General features: G+C 32.5%; 1 protein-coding gene and 1 long non-coding RNA gene across 2 annotated transcripts in view; one reads left to right on the forward strand and one right to left on the reverse strand.

Moving 5' to 3' along the window:
* Positions 1-224: 224 nt before the first annotated feature.
* On the forward strand, positions 225-2,522 carry LOC123906712. The gene is made up of 2 exons (XR_006808976.1): positions 225-714; positions 2,099-2,522. It is a non-coding gene; the product is annotated as an uncharacterized LOC123906712 (long non-coding RNA).
* A 3,236-nt stretch (positions 2,523-5,758) lies between these two features.
* Positions 5,759-6,000, reverse strand: part of LOC123906713 (phosphoacetylglucosamine mutase-like) — an 8,154-nt gene continuing 7,912 nt past the window's right edge. Inside the window, exon 10 of the mRNA XM_045956683.1 lies at positions 5,759-6,000. The gene's annotated coding sequence lies outside the window, so the exon portion shown is untranslated.

Below are 6,000 nucleotides of genomic sequence, written 5' to 3' on the forward strand. Positions count from 1 at the left end.
GACACATTGATTTGACGCCCTCACAAAAAAAAAGTGTATTTTTTCGTCAAACGTGCTTATTATACTGTAAGAATGTTTTAAGAATCTAAATTGTCCTCTCACTTAGTTATATAGTCATAGGAGTAGTGAATTCAATTAAAAAAAAAAAAAAAAAGAAAGGGCAAAAACGTAATTTGACGCATTAGGGTTTTGAAGGGGGAATTAGGGTTTGGGTTGGAAAGTTTACCATCTTTTATATATAGATAGATAAATTCAGGGGCGGATCCAGTGCATGGTGAGGGTGTGCACCTGCACACCCTGAAATTTGAAAATTTCCACCGGTACCCCTCTTCTTTTCTAATTTTGACCACCCTGAATATTTTATTTTGCACCTTGACCCCTTGACACCCAAAGTCTGAAACTCCACTCTCACAATACAATTTCACACTTCTCTCTAAACTAATATTCTCTCATATCATGTCAAAACTATTCACACAAACCACCGAAAATTTGATCTGAAGATTCTGAACCGGCGGCGGCGACCACTCCAGCCACCACCACTGTCCATGACCGCGCGAGATCTCCTCTCAGTCTCCTATCTCTGCGATTTTTCAGTGCGATTTCTCCATTTTTCTCTGCGATTTTGTTGTGCGAATTTCTCAGATTTCTGTGCGATTTCTCTCCCTATTCATCACCACAATCCTTCCTCACGAAGATTCAGACAACATTAGCAAGGTAATTGATCTTGATTTTAGGGTTTTGTTAATTTTTTTAATTTAGGGTTTTTTGAAAATTATGAATGAATTGAGATTTTAGTATTTTAGGGTTTTATGAAATTTTTGTTGGAAGTTTGTGATTTATTCTTATCTATAATTTTTATTGCGATTGAAATTTTGTTCATTTATGAAATCAGTTTATTAGTTTGTTACCTTTGTAATTTTTGGGATTCTACTAGTTAGGTGGGTGTGGCCGTGTGGGTGATGTGTTTCTCTGCTAAAATTTTGCAGCTTATTGTGTTTGTGTTGATTTAGTTTTCTCAACTACATGTATCACATTCTCAATATAGTGATTGTGTTTGTGTTGGTTTATTCTTGTCTGCGAGATTTGTTCTTCCCCATCTCTATCTTTGTTGGTCATCACTGCATAGATCTGTCACAAGATTAGGTACCATTTTGTGTCTATTGTTAGCAAAGCTCCTGTGGCCAACTGTTTTTGAGATATGAATTCCATTTTTTAAATTTTAGAGTTTGGTTCTATTCTGTGTTGAAAGTTTTCTGGATCATCTTTTAAATTGGTTTTGAGTTGGATCCTATTTTTTCACTGAAGTTTTTAATCTGGGTATATTGAAGCGGATCATCATTGACCCAAGTTTCAATTTTGGGATTTTATTTTGTGTTGTTTAATCCCCTTTTCTGTATTGTTCAGATTTTAAATTTTTCTTTCTTTCTTTCTTATATGACTTTGTAATTTTAGCCAAAATGATTTGTCCTGACCATGAAGGTGCGGAAGAAGAAAAGCAACAACTCCATCAATTTTCCATTTACATTCTATTTAATTTGAGTGAAAAGTAGCAACTTGAATTTTTGCAGATGAGAAACAGGATTAGTGGTGGGAAGATGATGTTGAGAGATGAAAAGTTTTGAATACGCTTTCCTTTGTTCTATCAATTTTAGCAATATGTATTCTGATCCCAAGTGGGAATGGGATGGTAAGCAGGCTGGTGTTCTGGTTAATAGCTTTGTTTTTCATTTCATAAATGCTTTCTTTGCAATGGATAACCCCGGAAAATGTAGAATCCTCTCTAGTTTGTATACCTGTCCTTTTCATTTTTACTTTAATTCAGACTAGCCAATTCAATGTACCTAATTGGAAGCGCAGTGTTAAGAACCTGAGGATGCAATAAGAGAAACAACAATGAAGGTTGTGGGTCAGAGATAGATTAGTACAATCATTAATGAGATCCGCAACTCAAACAACCACCGGCCAAATTCATTGGTTCTCATTGTTATAGTTTGTTTTGTTTATGTTTATCTTTCTATAGATTTTGTTGATTTGATTGTTTATGTTTGAATCCATGACCTATTTATGTACTATTTTTCCATTGAATTTTTCTTGGTAGGATTTAGTTAAGCATAATGGGTTTACTGTGGTGGCGGAAGGGACAGAATTCTCAACCGGAAACGGAGAACACGAAGAATGGTGGTGTGGCGGCGGCGGGGATGAACGGTGCGGTGGAAGTTCCTCGACCTCAAAACGCGAGTATATCCATTTTCGAGTTTGGTTCGGTTGCTGCTTCTACTGATAAGGTTACACTTGCTGGTTATTGTTCCGTTTCTGAAGATCTTGAGCCTTGTCGTTGGGAGATTCTTCCTGCAATTGGATCCAACGCTCCACAGTTTCGCGTTGTTTTCTAATTATATGTTATATGTACTCTTGTTTATTTCGATGATGTGTTACTTTGTATTGACATAAGTTATGAATTATGAACGAATTGGGTTATCTCTTTCCATTTATTTATTCTAAGTTGTGATGTGTTCCAATGATTAGAATTGTTCTTTAACTAGTAGAGTAGAGACATTAGGAATACTAATTTTAGTAGAGACGGCCCATTTGGGTTGTTGTGGTGGAATTGACTTGGGACCTAAGAGTGTGCTCCCCTTAAGGTTTCAAGTTCGATTCTCTCCAGTTAGAGGTGGGAACAGGCCAGGCCGGCCTACATGGCCTTAAGGCCTAGCCTACATAGGCTCAGGTCAGGCCAGCCTATTTCTTTAAATAGAGCAGGCCAATGCTTTTTTATAAGCCTATTTAACTAAAAAGGTCAGGCCGCATGCCATTAAAAAAGCCTTTGAGGCCTACTAGGCCGGCCTATTTAAGTTAACATGAATAATATTTTTATTACGATTATTATTTATATATTAAAATTTACACTTTGATTAAATTATAAATCTATTAACTTTTTAAGTAATTTAAGTTTATTAATCTACATTAGTTTTTAACATATATAAATGTATTATTATAAACTAGAATTGAAATATGATGACATATATAGTCAAATTCTCTAAAATATCAAATGGAACATTATTTTATTAGTTCATAAGTATATTTCAAAATAAATATAATTATTTATTTAAATATGTTCATATGAAATAGACTTTTAAACAGGCTAACAGGCCACATCAGATTTTCAAAAGGCCAGGCTCAGGCCTAGAATTTAAGCCTATGATAGGCCACAGGCCAGGCTCAGACCTTCGATTTTTTGACAGGCCAGGCTCAGGCTTGGCAAAGCCTAGCTCGGCCTAGCCTATTCCCACCTCTATCTCCAGTGCTGATATGGGTGAGCTAATTTAGCTTATTAAAAAAAAAAAAAACTAAATTTTAGTAGAGACGTGACAATGTCCATATTGTTATGTTAGTATCAAACCTATCATCTCGGTTCTAATTTGGAATCTTGCAGTGTGTGTGAGTTTCAGTAGTATGGTATCTACCCGTTAATCTGTAAACCAGTGAAAGAAGAATAGTGTCTATAGGACTCTACCTAAGTTGTAACTTGTAACATGAATAGCAGTGTGCGCAAAGCACCACAATTGTGTTGGGAAATTTGTGTTTGCGGCTGACAGCGAGAGACGCCACACAACACAGTGGTGGATCTTGCTGGCGGAGCAGGGAGGCTCCGTGCCCACTCTTGTTTATTCCCTTCTCTGTATTAATACATATTGATATTTGTTTTACTGAATGTTTGTTATTTATAGGATTGTGAGGAGTAGCTCAATTGATGCCAGTGATGGTTGGTTATATGAGATGTGAAAAAAAATTGACGAGAAATGTTCTAGAATTCAATCGAAAATACATCTCAGAACATTTGATAAGTTATTCACTGCCTTTGCCTTTCCATTTACTGATGCATTAAGTACTACTAATTGCTTTTTCAGAGCATTACTGGTACTTTTTTTCATTGCCTTGCATTGTGATTCTTTTTCAAGGATTTGGAATTGTTATGGCATTATTTAGTTTTCTAATATATATATACAGGTTAAAAGGAACGACAGAAAAAAAAAGGCTGTTCATCTTCAACCTCTAGCCGCTGCAGATTTAGATCCAGTAGTTGCAGGGCAATTTTATCATAAAAAAATCACAATTAATAACCCATAAATATCCTACAAATCATTTATAATATATTTCTGATTTTAATTTTAATTAAAAATGTGTTAAATCAAATACTAAAATCAAAATCTTACAAAATATGAAGAACAAATAACTCATATTTGCTAAAGAACTACTCAAATTTGTCGAAGAAAATACCCAAATTTGATACCTAAATCATATTACCCATTATGCAAAAGAAGAATATTAGTAAGAAGAAATAGATGCATTTAGAGAAGAAGAAGTAAAAAGAGATTTTTGAGAATACTTAAGTTGCATATCAAGAGGAAGAAGATGGAAGAGAATGATGAATAAATAATACGCTAAAAAAATGAAAGAGAATGATACAAAACATGAATTGGAAGATGAATGTATTTGCAATTGTTAAAAGTTATCTGGTAACAATTGAAAATTAATTATATTTTAATAATATTATAAATCACATTTTAATAGACCAATATACTTAAGACACTTATGATGGGCTACCTGACCCAATCTTATAGAATGGGTAGTTAAGAATTTGCCATACTGATATAACAAGTTGTAATGGTTCATTCTCCGACTTTTGTGTGTGGACTGTGGATAAAATTTAAATTTTAGGTTGAGAGTGAATAACCCAACTTGTTTGCTCCATTTTTTTATATATAGAGATTAGTCACGGTTAAACACAATGAAACATATTTTCCGATAAAAACTAATCACTATTAAACGGTGGCGAAAATTTTAGTTGGGAGGCGAGAATCAACCTTTATGTTTTATAAATTCTTTGACGAAAATTAGTCTTTACTAAATGATGATGAAAACTTCCGTTTGGAGGAGATAACACACTTCGTGTGCCCTATAAAATCCCCAATGGAGATTAGTTATTCTTGAACAATGGTAAAAACTTTGTATTTATAATATGATAGAAAAAAAAAATGTCCAGAAACCAATTTTACATTACATCCGATGGAAATCCATTATTTTTACATTAAATATCATCGTATCAATGTAAAACTAACCCATTAAACTTTTAAATATTAAAATTTTGATGTCTAACATATACTAGTACTAGTATATTAAAAAAATTTACAATAAATATATTGAAGTTATAAAAGATAAAAAGGTAAGATAGATAGAGAGAAACATAAACCACATATTTTTATGTTTTTTTAAGGTACATATAAATTTTTTATTTTAAAATTATTATTTCAATCATTCCACACAAATGAGAAATTATAAATGAAGGAAAGATAGAATAACAATTTTACAAAATTATCAAATTAACCAAATTAACTATTCGCATTATCATAAATAAATACAAAGTGGAAAGTAATAATTTAGGATTGATGCATATATTATTATTTATATAATTGAAAGAGAAAAAAATTAATGTTACATTGAAAATTAAAAATATAATTAATTTTTGGACAAAATTGTTTGTATTATTTTTAAATTCCTCTTTAGGTCTCCCTCTCCTGTGTCAATAGGACCAACCAATACAAAGCTTTACTCTAACTTCAATTTGGGTTGAAATTGGAATCCCAAATTAGTCCGTCCTTGAATCGAATACAAAGTCTTAAAAAAAAAAAAAACTCACTCAATTTATTTATTTGTGAAATAGAAAATTAAATTCCTAAAAAAAAAATTAAACCTCGGGTACAGTAAATCCTAAACATTATATTAAAAGTAAGAAAACCAGTTCCAGATATTGGATATTTGGCAAAAAGAATGTTGTCACTGTCATTATAGTCTTAAGACGATATGCATGGAATGGAAGTACATTTGAATATGAGTGGACTTAAAAGGCGGATTATAAAAATACAGTTTGTGAACATGTAGATAAATTTAACACCAATCATATTCAAAGGATAATGCCAGGAGGAATTTATTGGAAAATCT

This window comes from Trifolium pratense, linkage group LG2 (genome assembly GCF_020283565.1).
Source record: "Trifolium pratense cultivar HEN17-A07 linkage group LG2, ARS_RC_1.1, whole genome shotgun sequence".
NCBI classification, from domain to species: domain Eukaryota; kingdom Viridiplantae; phylum Streptophyta; class Magnoliopsida; order Fabales; family Fabaceae; genus Trifolium; species Trifolium pratense.